The 15,452-nt window shown below is 44.6% G+C and overlaps 1 long non-coding RNA gene across 1 annotated transcript in view; it reads right to left on the bottom strand.

Annotated features, from left to right (window-relative positions):
* The window catches only part of LOC147724904 (uncharacterized), a 947,316-nt gene that overhangs the window by 130,948 nt on the left and 800,916 nt on the right, over positions 1 to 15,452 (bottom strand). Inside the window, exon 3 of the long non-coding RNA XR_015310115.1 lies at positions 8,960 to 8,986. This is a non-coding gene — a long non-coding RNA (uncharacterized LOC147724904). The remainder of the gene's footprint in view (positions 1 to 8,959; positions 8,987 to 15,452) is intronic.

Here is a 15,452-nt window from a genome sequence, read left to right as displayed (position 1 = left end):
TTGAAGTAGTGACCAGTCTAGCACTGGCAGATCGAAGGTGTCTGTTTGGAGTATACCAGTAAAAAAGCGTTAATAAAAATTCTGTTCCTTTTCTATGCAAGGCATTATGGCCCGGGCAGAGCGCTTTAAATTTTATTCATTGTCAGACTAGAGCCAATGTAGTATCCAGATGTCTGAGGAGACTGAATGATCTTTAGGAATATCCAGAATCAATCTGGCTGCTTCATTTTGCACCGATGGGAGTCTTCTGAGTAGTTTGTCCTGGAGGTTCATGTACAAGCCATTACAATAATCCAATTTTGATAGGTATATGAAATTCCATGCTAGGCAAGTCAAAGGCCACCATGCAGTGTCTCCCGGACCAAAGCATGTTGGACCTGAGTGAGCTTTTGATTTTGCCCTTTTTCAGGGTTCAGAGTTCCAACATAGTCCTGAGGCCACATACTTTTTCGGGAAAAGGAAATAGTAAGAATAACAACTGCCAACTTTCTCTGAATACAGTGGCTTGGCAGTTCGGGCTGGACTGTTTCCATAAGGAAAGGGTCAAGACAGATTTTCATATGGCTGGGTCCGTGGACAGCAGGCAGTGTCTCCTGGACCAGAGCATGTTGGATCTGAACCAAAGTGAGCCTTTTGATGTTGCCCGATTTCAGTGGTCAGAGTTACAAGGTGGTCAGGATGCCCCATACTTTTTGGGAAAAGGAAATAAGAATAACAATTGACAACTTTCTATGAATCAAGTGGCTTGGCAGTTCTGGCTGGACTGTTTCCATAAGTAACAGGGTCATGACTGATTTGCATATGGTTGGGACAAAACTGGGGTGGCGCAGTGAGCAAAATAATCATGAATTAAACCCAGATGCTTGTGACTGGTTTGATTGAATGTTTGATTTGTTCAGCATTCTGTCTATCAATTATTTGTTTTGCATTTGTTGGCCTAAGTGGGAAGGGTATGCCCAGATGGGGATCCTATGCTCACTGCGCCACTGGATTCAATCTAGCCTCGCTCATGAAGGGTGGTGCCCCAAAACCGGTCCCATGATGCTTGTTACTGGACCAGGGAGGACCTGGCTCGGCAGTTCGGACTGGACTGTTTCCATAAAGAACAGGGTCAAGGTTCCTAGGATAAGGAGGGCTCGCATGGGAGGAAGATCATTCCGCCACCTGGTGGCGAAGAGCTGGAATTCCCTACCCCTTAACCTCCGCCTGGAGCCATCTGAATCCAGCTTCCGGAAGAAGCTAAAAACATATCTATTTTCACGATAACTGGGCTTACTTCACTCTTCTGCTTTTTGAGTTCTTCGGTTTCAGCGCGGGAACACGCCATCTGAGCGTACCAGGCGCTTTATAAAATTCCCTTATAAGACTGATTTGCATATGGTTGGGGCCAAACTAGGGTGGGGTGGTGAACAAACGAATAATAGATTACACCCAGATCATTGAGACTGGGTGTGAATGTTTGCATTGTTGAGAATTCTGTCCATCAATTGTTTGTTGTGCATTGGTGCCCTAAGTGGGAAGGATATGCCCAGACGTGGGCGCCGTGCTCACTGCACCACTGGATTCATGAAAGCCTGGCCGTATGAAGGGTGATGCCGTGAAACCTTTCACAGGATCCTTGTTTCTGTTCTAGGGATGACCTGGCTTGGCAGTCTGGGCTGGACTGTTTCCATAGGAACAGGGTCAAGACTAATTCGCAATGGCTGGGTCCAAACTGGGGTGGCGTGTTGAGCAAAAGATTCATGGATTAAACCCAAATCATTGTGACTGTGGGTGAATATTTGCATTGTTCAGTATTTTGTCCATCAATTGTTTCTTCTGCATATGAATCCAGTAGCTTCTCTATTGCCCCACTGTAGAGGAGCACGCATAGCTTCTGGAGTTGTATGGACAGATGCTGTGCTGAAAATCCTATGGAATAGGAGGAATACTGGATGAGAAAGAAAGGGAAGGTAGGTTATAGCTGTTTCAATTATTTCTCAAGACTTATGTAGGAAAAGGATCTGCTTTTATGGTTACCCACACTTTTTACCTGGTGTCAGTTTGTTTTTGACTGTAGTCTGATGGGATTCTCCTAATCAGGACCTAAGCAACTATGCTCATCCCCTAAATTGACTCTGGTAAGTACTTTGGTACATTCACTATTGGATACTGGTGTACTCTCATAAGTCGCTAGTATATCTACTAAGGTGCCCAGGACATTGGTACACCAGGGTTTGCCCATAGGCTGCAGCATGTATTGTCCTACCCAAGGGAGTCCACTTAAACTCTTACTACAGGCCTGCCAGTGCAGCCTCTGTGAGATGTGCTTGCACCTCTCATGACAGATATGTTTCCATATATCAGGGTGCTTGGTAACAAGTGTGAGGGTACCCTGCATAAGCAGGACACCACTGTAAACCCCTGAGTCGATTCTCCAGGCTTTGTAAGTGCGGTCAGCCAATAAGGTATTTAGAGGACAACATTCAATATGAGATGTCTAACTATAAAACGGCTGCGCCGAACCCGGTCATGTTTGGTATCAAACATGTTGGAATCATCCCTAAAACCAATTCCATCGCAAAAAATTAATAATTGAATGTACTGGATGGGCTCCTCAGAGTACCCCCGTTTACTCCCTTTTACTCCCAGTAGCAGCCTTTCAGGGTCTGCCAGCAAGTTAGTCCTGCTACAGACCACAGACACAATTCTGCCCTACTGCTGTTAAGCTAAACTTCAGCAGAGGTAGAAAAATAGGTTTCCTGTCACAGAAAGGTGTGACCGCATCCCAAACAGGACTTAGTGTATTGGACCGGGGTGGGGGTGCTTTTCAGTGCCTCTAAACTGCTTTGAAGGGCACATTTGGTGCCCGCCTTCCGTACTCCAGTTTAAGCCAGTTCAGAAACCCTTGGGTCCCGCTCTGTTGGAAAACTGGGTAAAGTACAGTTTTGCACCCCTCTGTCCAGCCCCTCCCCTTGGGTACTTAAGGGATCCCCTGTAGGTGGGGACTCAGATTCGTCATGGAAGAAAACTCACCTCCAAAACCAAGACACTATTCAACTGTCTGGATACTCAGACTTTGATGGATTTCGACTGGAACCGAGACTGCATCAAGGAATACGCCTACAGCTCCTGGTCTCACTGTTCTTCAAGTCTCCTGCATTATCTGTGTCTGTCCTTAATCCAGGTTCTCCAGAAGACCTGTGGACATCAAGCACATTTGAATTAATCTCACTTGGAGTGAAGGTGTCACTTTCCTGCATCTGCAGTCACCACTAACAAAGCTGACTGGTCTGCTGCTCCTGTCATTCTATTGACTTCCCAGCAACACAGGTTTTGGTTCTGCAGCTCCCTGGAGGCCTGTCTTCTCAGCAGTTTTGTGGACTGTTCCCTCGTTGGAGCTGCTGGGACCAAACGCTGTGCACTGCATTGATTTGCTGTTGCCTTGCAGCTTGGGCCTCCATCTGTGGTGAGCTGCTGAGGTTCTCTTGCAATCCTAAGCCTTCCGTCTGTGGGTCCTCCTGAGTGGTTTCCTTTGCTTCAGTGGGCTTCCTTGCTTGCTCGGGCCGGCTCTGACACTCCTGCTCTTGGTGGGATCTTTAGAACTTGCTGGTCCCAGCGTTTGCATCTTTTCGCTTTCCATGCCATTTGTGGCTACCAATGCTTGTTGGTGCTCCCGTGAGTTACTGACCACCTAGACACCAACTATCAAATTGGGACAGCTCATACACAGCTCCTGGTCTTCCTAAGCATCACTTGGTTCTGAACGCTGCAACGACAAGGTCACCATCTGCACTCCTGAAACTCTCAACATCGGTGGGAATTGGGCTTCCATGCCTCTTGGTCGCCTCAGAGTGGCATTCACTCTGTCCCCTCTGCTTGCAGGTTCCCCTCTTCAAGAACCCACTCTTGGATTCCACTGAACTCCTTCACAGGCTTCTCTAGGGGCATCTTCTTCAAAGCCTTCCATTGTCATCCACTGTAGGTGCCGATGCCAATTCACACCTATGCTTCCGGCTTCCCTCGCTTCGGTAATTTGGTTCCTTGGACATCCACGGGTGAGGTGCTCTCCTACCTTCCGTCCTCCAAAGGGTTTCTTTGGTCCTCTGGGAAGGGTTCTTCTTTAAAACTGACACTGCAACTACTCCATTGACTTCCATTGGGCATGCAGCTGTGTTTCCACGCTGCACACAGCCGCTGTGGGGCTCCTGGGACTTACCTTGGGTGTATCCTTGTTTCCCCTACGGATGGGCGGACATCTCCGTTCCGCCCACGGTATGTGTGGAGATTTGCCCCTTACGCCTTTCGCATTGTAGGCGGCGAAACGAGGCACTTTGCACACTCGGGGTGTAACGGAAGTTGGCCTGCTGCCTGCCTCCCGCCCGCCTCCCGCCCACACAATTAAATAACATTAAAAAGCCTTAAATAGCATTTAAAATAAACTTACCTTATCGGCGGTCCATCGTGCCTTCTTCTGGGAACTGCACATGCACGGGAGCCTGCGCATGCGCATTCCTGGGGAGTTGCCCCCTGTGGATTGTCAAACCCACTGGCATTTTATATATTAATGTATATGACATCATCAGTGTAATGAGGGAAGTGCATATCATCATCATCATCATCACCAATATCCTGGAGAGTTCTTTGATTTGGAACATGATCAGAATCTGAGCCAAAAAGATATTGCTGTCTTTGCTAATAGCTGTATCATGAGTGAAGTCAGAATGAATGGTGGTACTTCATGGTGCCCTGTTTCAATCACTTTCGAGGTGAAGAAGTGCCCGCATGGGGCTCCATGAGAGTACCTAGTGGTGAACAGGAGCACTGCTACAAAATTCTCCATATCCAGTTTGGTGCCTGGGGGTTATTCTAAGGCAGGAAGTCTGAAGCTGGAAGTATCCATCAGAATCACTTTTACATTACCATTCCTTCATATTGACACAAATCTCAGTGACAACAACAATACAATTCTTTCCTCCACAGTAAACCAAGAAGTAGTCCCACTAGGCCCTATATGTAACTAGGCACCTGCCCAAGGCCAGGAAACATTCCCAGGTGATAATGTGCTGTGTAAATCTACACAGAGGGTATGTACTCAAAGCATACAAATCAAACAGAGATTGTAACAAATTACTGTGCGGACATCCAGGTCATTGAGATCCTTGCAGGCAGCCCACCAACCGCGTTCAGAGTACAATATTGGCTCTGAAACCCTAGCACAGGATCACCTACTAAATTCATAGTTTCCCGCCATGCACGAGGCATCTCTGTAACCTATATTGGAGCCTCTACGGCAGTGGCTCCAAGGAAGGCAGTCATCTTTGGCTCAGTAGCTGCAATGTTTGATGCCCCCACTTGGCAAATTATTTTGTGCTGCAAGAACAAACTCACAAAGTAGCAACTGCACTGACACAAAGGAAGTTGCTTCGGACATTGAGCTATTTCTCGACCTGGGATTGCCATGTCCACATAGCGGTCCTGAGTGTTAAAAATGAGTGACAGCCATCCTGCTCTAATTGAGGAGGTGCGAGTATGCACGGAGTCCCTACAGTCCTATGGTGGACTGCCACCACTTGTCAAACCCAGATCCAGTCATTTGAAGCAGGCAGCATCAGATTGAGAAGGATGGCAGTCGGGCATTGGCCAATGGGCCGGTGCCAAAGGGTCTCCTTTGGGCCGGTTTCTCTATCAACCCGACCACAGAGCCTTATTGTCTCTTCCCCGCCCGACCACTGTAGTCCGGAGCCAGTATCATGGGCAGGAAGGCTCAGAGGCAGTAGCTTGCAGCAACGCCACTCTGTCAGTATTCTGGCCACTGCAGACTTTAGCTTTGCCCCGTGGGGTTGGAGCAGACACTCAAGCAGTGTCTCACTTCCCTGCTGTGCTGTTAAACTGAGGCTTCTGGCTGGGAGCAGGTTTTCTGGCATTTGGTTGGGTCATTAGCAGCTCAGCTCCCCTTGAGCAGCAGCAGCTATACTTGGCTGGGGAGGTGGAAGAGTATGTGAAGGGGCCTGCCTGGGGCCTGTTGTTGGCACCTCAGGGCCAGAGTCTTTCAGGCCTAAAGTGTGTGCGGGGGTGGGGGGTATGCTTGCATAGGCTTCGCTGTGAGGCATCTTTCATGGAGAGAAAACTTGAGAGGATGTAATGTTTGGGTCAGAGCTGCTGAATTTGAAAATAGGTTTGAGCCCCAGCCTCAGCTCAACATCCTGTGATTCTGGGCAAATGACTTATTTGCCCAAGGCCTAAAATAATAATATATATTTTTTTTTTATTGAGTTTGCATAACAAGGTACAATGCAGTTGAGTGCACATTACAGTTTTGCATTGTCGGGCATAGGTTAGGACACAACATTGGTTGAGCATTATTCCACATTTATCTTAAACTTCTAGTATACGTTATTTAGCAATGATTTCTGAGTCCCTGCTGCCGAGAGTTTGTATATTATTCAGTTGCATGTGTGTTTGCACTTAACAGGTATGTTACGTAGAGGCCCAAAAATCTTTTGGCCGTGAGGCTTCAGGTAGTTCTTCTGCATAGGTTTCAAGTTGTGTCTTGCAATAGGCTAGATCCCATAGCCATACTTTTTTCTTTGGGACCCTTTCCCACCCCAACATATGGAAATTAGTTGCTTGGCTAATTGCAGTGCCTAAAATGAAAATGTATTCAGGGCCGGACTGGGAACCAAAACCGGCCCTGGCAAATTTTGCAGCTATGCTGCAAAAACGGCCCTGTAACAAAATCGGTCCCCGGGGGCCCAAAACCGTCCCCCACCCTTGCGGCGCACTGGGAGATTGCCCGGTGCCTGCTTCGGCCAGTACGCCCCTGAATGTATCTGATCTTCTGTAATGTGACTGGTGCTCTTAAAAACGCTGCCCTTGGCCTGAGTTCACGCTAAAACTACAATAAAAAATAACCTGCTTCTTGTTCATGTTTTAAGAGTCTGCAAAGTCTGGAATAATAATAAAATTGGATTCTTTATACAATAATAAATATGTCCTTCTTGACATGGGTTTTCTGCCTTTGTTTAGTTTTTATTTTAACTATCTGTCATGGATTATTAAAGCAGATTTAGACCACATTTGAAACTCTGTTCATTGTATGTTTATTTTTTAAAGTACATATTGATCAGAGGAGAAATACCAGCATTAGACGATTTTCATCATTTTCCGATGACCAGGATATTAAATTACCAGTAATGCTGGTCAAAAAATGGACAGGTGGCATATATAACCGCATTGTGAGAACGTTATCTCACCTCACCTGCCCAGCCAAAAGGTAGTGTTTCTAGCTTTCACCAATGTTTCTGGCTCTAGGAGCGTTAAAATATGTAATTTATCAAACATTTCTCTAAAAAGGAGCCCAATGAGACTAGCCAAATGCTGTTTTATAAATGGGTGAAATCCGGGAACGTGGGCCACTTTTTTAAGAGGTGCCCAGGCCTAATTGTAACCCCAATGCAACACTGGGAACAGCAATATTGTTATTGTTATTGTTATTGTTACTTTAGCTTATATAGCGCCATCTCACCTACAGGTCTCAAGGCGCTTGATAGGGAAACTCACCATAGCTCAGAGGAGACTCCCAGCACGCAAGACATGCAATACAATTCTGTATTAGGGCGGCCTCAGGGTAAGTAGAGTTCTGAGCACCTTGACCTCACTGGTAAAACCAAAAATAAGCATGGAGCGAGACACTGAACTCTTTTGATACAACACTTTAAGCCGGAGCATGCAAGTAGTATTTGAAGCTGAAGCGAGAATAAGCAAGACAGCTACCATAAAATGAAGGGCACCAGAAACACAAAATGTTCCTGTACAAAAGCTACAGCAAGCAGAGCAGAACAGCTCACACCTTAAAAGCTTCAATTTGTACTTCATGGAGTCCAAAGTACATGTGTGCTGGAAAGAGCAAAATCCCAGGACTGGGGCACAATTTCTGCTTTATTTTGAGAGCTCTTCTCTAAGTGGTGTATTAAACAACTATGGGGCAGATTTATGTCGGACTTGCGCCGCCGTTGAGTCACGCAACAGCGAAGTAAACGTGGCGCATCCCTGCGACCCATTTACAACGTGACGCATGTAGGCAGATGCGTCACGTTGTAAAGCTCTGCGCCACATGTGGGCGTTCCGGTGCAGGGTGGGCGTTCCGGGGCAGGTGCGCCTTGCAAAAGTGGCTGAGCGAAATCTACAAGATTTCACTCAGTCACTTTTAGGCCAATGCTGCGTCAAAACCCTGCGCCTGCTTGAAGCAGGCGTAAGGCTTGACGCAGCATTGGACAGATAGGGCACCCCTGAGCCTTGCTGGAGCTGCGTCGCGCTTGCGACGCAACTCCAGCATTGCGCCACCTTTACGGCACAGATGCGTCACGCATCTGTGCCATTTTTGCCCCATGGTGCGCCGCACCATGGGTGGCAGAGCTGCGGCGCACAATAACTGGCTCATCCCTGTGGATGCGCCAGTTATTGCAAATCTGCTCCATGCTGTGTAAGCAGGGAATTAGATGAATTAAAACAGTGAATGTTGTCAGGCATTGTTTTTCTATTTCTTTGGTTAATTGGAAAACACATTTTCGGAAAAAGGTATGTTCCAGGATCCCGCACATGCACAGAGAGTTTCTACACTTTATTAATAACAGAGAGAACCCAATGGCACCGAAAAGAACACGTCTCATCAAATTACATTTCCAACAGTTCACACAGCTTACTTTAGAGTTGGAACTCTTTACAACAAAAGAGGGTGTGGTTCAACAGTTTTGAATAACATGCACTGTAGAATATTAGACGTAATAGTTTCCTCCCAGTATTGCTGTACTCTGTTCTCTACCCCAACAGTCTCAAGTAAGCATAACATGTTCTCATAAAACCCTTTTCTTTGGAATACACGTGGAAAATAAGAATAGAAATAATTTCCACTAATCAAGAGTGCACACATTATACTGTAGGGGACCGGAACCAATATTTAAACAGGCCAGTGACTTACCTGGTTTCGTACTTTTCTTGGGGGAGCCTGTAGAGAGTAAATAACAAGTTTAAAAGCGATACTGTATATTTCAAGCAAGATATATCCTTCTGCAAACAGTTTCTTAAATGCAACACAAATCCTAGACCTTGGCCAGAAGGCTGTCTGGGCCCCGTTTACTAAACTTTCATGGCCTAGGAATCAATGGATTTAAAGCAACAAACAATGCGTTACTTACTTCCAGTAAGGCTATTTCTGGTGGATACTCTAACTGAAGATTCGTTACTTAGCTGATTACGAGTCTGACGATCCGAGGACCACCAGGTTTGTGGTGATGGTGGTCTCCCCACCACCCTATTATCAGTTGGGAGGTGGGATAGAAACAGCCCGCCGCAGCTGCCAGGGAACTACCATTCCCCGGCGCTGTTGCAGCAGTGTAGGGCATTGATATGCTTGGTGCCACCGACACGGTCCAGCCAAGCATATTAGGAGATTCCTCTCCCCCAGGGTTTTCCTGGCGGTTGCTCATACATGAAATCCCTGGCACAGAGGAAACAAAGAGGGTCCTACAGAGCCCACTGTGCCACGGCGCTCTGTGGATGCACACAGGGAGGCACCATATGTACTCCCCTGTGTGAATTCACACCAGTTCCTGCACGGCATGGACATTTCAATCCATGGCCTGCACACATTTTTTGGGGTGTTTCCATTGCGGTGTCTGTTTTTAGAGGCACCGCTGTAGGAATGCCATAAGAAAGCCACCAGACAGGAGGAAACTTTTAATCTGGCAGGCGGACTCACCATGGGTTGGTGGTGCGGCAGCAGTGCAGACCAGGCGTCGCACCGCCAAACTTGTAATCGGGCCCTTAGTGATTCCTCACCTTGTGAATCTCCCTACGCACTAAACTGGATCATGAAACTCATGCAAAAGCAAAAGGTGGAGCCATTGGCCTATGTTGAAACTTCAACCCACATCCGAACATGGCGAGACAGAGCTGCATAAAAGTGCCATCGCAGCAAGTAGACATCAGGTAAAATATAATTTCTTTACAGGCCAAAGCTATGAAAAATAGCAGACAAGTTTATTGGTAGATGGCTGTCTGCTAAGTCTAACAAAGACCCTTATTAAATCCTGAAAATCTGTGCCACATAAAGGGGAGTCGGGAGGGTGGTGAGGAATTTGCAGGTAGACTAACCTTGAAGGTAACTAACTTAATCTGCTGGATACTACTAACCGCAGATTTCCCCATTTGCGAATCAAAGTCAGAGCAATGCCCCTTCCTAGGAGGTAGGTCTAAAAAGTGGATTTTACAAGGGCTCTAGAGAAAAGAGAGGACAATAACCCCTCCCTAAGGAATTGTGAACCAATTAAGGGTGGGCGTAAAATCCGTTTCGCGGGCGAATTTGCGTATTTTCCGCGATTTCGCGATCCGCGAATCTCGCGAAATCGCGGTAAAATCCGCGAATCAGCGGGGACGAATTTTCAGCCAAGCAAGGGCTACAGCAGCAGGTGCAAAAGTTGAACCTAATTTCTTTGTAACCTTTTACAAAAGGGTTACAAACAAATTAACTTCAACTTGGACACCTGCTGCTAATTGCTTCCTGGCGCCTCTTTGCCTACTTGCAACTATTCTCTGACCCTGCTCTGACCCTTGAAGCAGGGTCAGAGAATAGTTACAAGTAGGCAACGAGGCACCTGCCCAAGGAATTAAACCTCATCAGGAAGCACTTACAGATATAAAAAACAGGAAGAAGGGAGAGGATGGCAAATACACCCATTTTGAGTTGTCAGGAGGGGTTAAACTTAAAGAGACCTTTACAGCACAATTTTCATATGCATTTTGCTAAAAATAAAAAGCTGTATGTTCTGTAGGGGCAACTCAGGAATCTGGCCCTTCAGAGATCCGGCCTCTCTTTCTTTCTCTCGTTCTCTCTCTCCCTCTCTCTTTCCCTCTCTTTCTCTCTCTTTCTATCTATCTATCTATCTATCTATCTATCTATCTATCTATCTATCTATCTATCTATCTCTCTCTCCCTCTCCCATAAACAACTGTAAGGGTAACTTCGCTATGTAAGCGGCTCGCAAAGACGCAAAAAGCCCCGCGAACACGCAAAAAACCCTGCGAACACGTTAAAAAACAAAAATCCGCAAATTTGCATAAATTTGCGAATTTTGCGGATCACGAATTCGCAAATCCACAAATTCGCGGATCGCGAATTCGCAAAATTCGCCCATGCTTAGAACCAATGCAGTAGTGTGGGTAATAGTATGGGTAGATGCTTACATGGCTGCTTGTCAGATGTGTTATTCTGGAATGCCCTGATCTAGGGCAGTAGTTGTGGCATAGGCCCTAGGGAAAGAAGCTATAAGTCACTCAAGAGGATCCCTTTTGGCCAAGGTGCAGCATTGATTAAAGCAGAGGAAAATTCATCAGGAGAAAGTTTGATTCTGGACGGCATTTCCATTTTTGGCACCAGCAAACTTAACAAACACCTGATTATCTTTACTAGAGTTTCCAACAGGTCGATTGACCTAGTAACTCGCAGCCTGTATTAGTATATCTCTTGCATAACAGCCTGTCAGGTGGTTTGACATGCAGCTTCTGTTTTGCTAAGCAATCACTTTAAAATATTGTGCAGATCATTTTGTGATGCTAGGGAAGTTCACAGTGCAGGACTTTCTCTTCTGAAAATATTTTTTTTGTTTTCTTTCCCAGCTTCTTTCTTATTTAGGTCTCGCCCGATCCAGAGCATGCGCTGGTCTGGCCGAGACATTTAGTAGCTGCTTATAAAAGTGCTATCAAAGCGGCAAACAGCTTACTGTCAGAGCACAAGCGTGCGGGCTGCTGTGCGCGCATCCCTAGTGTGGTTTAGTGTGTCATCCTGATTGCGATCACTTTCGCTTTTAGAGTGATTACGATTGCAATGACTTTCGCTTTCACGTCTGCACAGCGTTACTTTTACTGCCGCGTGGCCTATGCTTGGTATAATAACACAGGGTGCTCAGTCTGTCGAGGAGATAATGCATGGAAACGATGTTGCAGCTTACTTACCCCCCTCTCTCAATCTCTAAGGTAATGTAGAAATAGATAAAGGGCAAATGTGTTTGCTTGGATCAGGATGGAGGAAGTCGACATACCTGCCATCATAAAATGGGTTATTTCGTGTGAGAACTGATACCTGCGTGCACCCAAAACACTACAAAATGTCTTCAAAATGAAATTCTACTTGGAGAAAACAGTCTATATGTCTGTTATGTTAACAGATTTTACGATTCATTAAAACAAACATCACACATCATCATATGGGTATAATAGACATTCTAGAAACATAAACGAGGAGCGTTACCTTTTAGCTTTCTTTAGCGACAATACCTTGTCATACAAAATTATTTAAGTCTCGGTCGTCTACTCTCGGTCGCTATCCTCGCAAATACCTTGTTCTCGCTCTAACTTTGTACGTAGATCAAGCGCAGCGAGTTCAGTGAATGGCTAGTCAGTTAAATGACCGCATTCGATTATTGTCCTGGGAAGCTCAGCTGCCAATCTGTAAATGTTTTTGTTTGTTTGTTGTAGAGTGACAGGAGTTTGTTGTCTCACTTACAGGTACGTGCATCTGAGTCTTGCATCAGGCTCAGATCATAATGTATCACTATTGGTTCTAGCAGAGGTATTGTATTTATGCACTCATAATCCAGACTGAATGCATTACTATTTCACAGTAAACTACCCCACTCAGGACTTTAGCTCTAAAACATTTTTATAAATAATATTTTTGGGGGTCCTTCCAAACCATCTCGCAGGACAAAGGTAAAATACCCTGCGCCTATTTCGGCTTTCTTCAGAGCTATTTTTAGCCCCGCAATGAACCGGACTGTACTGGGATATGGAAAGATTTCAAGCTATGCTGTGTCGGCTGTGAACAACTGACTCATCTAGTAAATCTCCTTTCTTTCTTTCTTTCTTTCTTTCTTTCTTTCTTTCTTTCTTTCTTTCTTTCTTTCTTTCTTTCTTTCTTTCTTTCTTTCTTTCTTTCTTCCAAGCACCAACATATAATGAAATATACAAGCACCAACATGTAATGAAAGAAACGAGTGATGAACCAGTGTCCCCTGAATGATTCATATTCCTACCTCTAAGGAACGTTTGATTGTTTTCAACAAGTAAAGTTGGCATGAGCCTCTGCTGAATGTGGGGTTGTCAGAAAATTTCCAATCTTGTACCTTGTATATTGAATAAGTTGTTTCCTGTCTTCTTGTTTACCGTGAACTATATAGCATATATCAGTATCCCCTCTATGTATAAACGTATTTTTATTTTGGTAGGAACTAAGATACTGCAGTTTTTACTGTTTCTCGGTGCTCGACTCTCTTCCCCAATTTATTTGGGCGCTCGCCTTTCCAGGATTGATAACCATAGTGGCCGAATTGAAATTCCTGTGTAACCTGATAACTCATGTAAGTAGTTGATTCCATCATGGTTCCTTATTTCAGTTATGTTACATTTAGTTTGCTTTTCGAATTTTATACCCAGAGTAAAATATCACAATGCAGCAACAAACAGGCTAGAGTAAGACCCTTTTCGCAATAGGAGATAATGTGTGATAAGGTACCATTGTATTTCAAGTTGCTAAGGGTGTTAAGAGTGCTTTGTTTTTTATGTAAGCTGTACATCATCAAATGTAGACTTGTGTCAGTGTGCAAACTTGTCCTAAAATCCAACTACTGGGACGTGCTAACAGCTAGGACTGGGAGTGGTGCAGTCCTGATATGGACTTTGGTGATCCCCCAACTGGAGCCGTCACTTCTGTCTAATCGATTAAGCTCAGTAGCAGGTGATAAACACTATTGTAAGAATGACAGGCAAATGGTTGTCATTTCAAAGCGTTATACCAATAATTAATAGGCAGTTTACATAGAACATTACATAGGTAAATTCAGCAGTTAAGGAAACAAATCATAAGTACAGATAACTCAGTACAGTTCTAAATGAAAATTTACACAGATTTGCCACCCCAGGCACCTGACTCTTTCAACTCAGTTAATTCATGCATTATATTCATAATGTTAGTAATATAGCTGTGAGGCTGCTTACCTACGCACGGTACATAGGCACAGAACTCCAGAGCGTGAATGACCTTGCAAACTCCACCTTTCTTCATGAGGAATAAATCCAGTGCAAGGTGATTATGCATAAAGATATCTCTCATTGCAAGCATGTCTTTATTTGTCCATGTTAGTGTGCCTGCAGTGTTAGTGTCAAGCCGATCAGTAACATGTTGGATATAGTCTCTCCAAATAAGTAGAAGGTGTTGGACTGGAAGGTCGAATCAGGAAATCTTGTCAGCATAACGGTTGCCTCTACCACTCTTGTGTGCAGCACACTTTACCACAGCAATATCTTTTGCCATTTGCAAAGCATCTAACAAATTTGAAACATACAGCCCATTCCAGATAGGGGTGCCGGCTGATGTAAAAAATATCCTTGATGGAACCACAACTGGCCGAAAGTGTGCACAATGCTAAACCCATACTGGTGGTCAGTTCAAATAGTGACTCGCAGCCCTTTTGAAGTTCAGCAGGCTCTGGTAAGGGCAATCAGCGTAGCCACCTGTGCAGACGTTCCATAGCACAAGTATGATATACAGCATAAGGTTCCTCAAAAAAGGTTTTGGGGCCAAGGAAAACACCTTTTCATGTTTATTTTGTCCTTGGGACAAGTAGATCCAACCCCATTCAGCACAAATCGTTTGGCTGCCAGTTTACAGTAACACATTTTGGATAAGAGAAGGGCATTGTTTGCAGATACGGTAATATTTGGGTACATGTGTTAATGCTGTTTGAACTTATGTTTATGGTTCATTAATGCAATGCCTTTATTATTAGGGTGGGTACTTGTAATCCTGGACTGCATTACTGATTGTGATTCCAGTATAAACAAGCATTGGCATAGCCAATAGGTCAAGCTTTTGGGACCTTAAAAGTGTTTAGCCATGCAACAGTTGATGTTGTTGCACCAAGGATATTGTGCTGCATAACTAAATACTTATAAGGTCACAAAAGCGAGACCTATTGGCTATGCCAATGCCAATCCTTTCTCTCCTTCTTTCCTTTCCCTTTCCTTTTTTCTTTCTACCTTTTACTGTCTTACTTTTCTTTGATTCTTGATTTTCACTTGCTTTCTCTAATTTTTTCATCCAATGTCTTTAATTCTCTACTCCTTTCCAAATTCTGTTCTTTATTTCTGCTTTGCCTTTCTCTGTTTCTGTCTTTTCTTCTGTTTCTCTGCCTTTGTTCATATTTTCAGCTGTGTTGTCTTTCTTTTTATTGTTGTGCTTTTCTTCCTTTTTTGGTTCTGATTTTTTCTTCTTTTCTTCCTTCCTATTTCTTTCTTTTTTCAGCTTTTTTCTTCTTCCAGCTCACTCTCTGCTTTCTATCATTTATGTTCCATTTCTTATTCTTTCTCTGCTTTCTTTTTTCTTTTCCTATCTAATTTGTTTTTATTTCTTCCTTTTA

The sequence above is a fragment of the Lissotriton vulgaris genome, chromosome 4_1 (assembly GCF_964263255.1).
Source record: "Lissotriton vulgaris chromosome 4_1, aLisVul1.2, whole genome shotgun sequence".
Lineage (NCBI taxonomy): Eukaryota > Metazoa > Chordata > Amphibia > Caudata > Salamandridae > Lissotriton > Lissotriton vulgaris.
The sequence above is the reverse complement of the archived record's forward strand: the minus strand, read 5'-3'. Positions and strand labels throughout refer to the sequence as shown.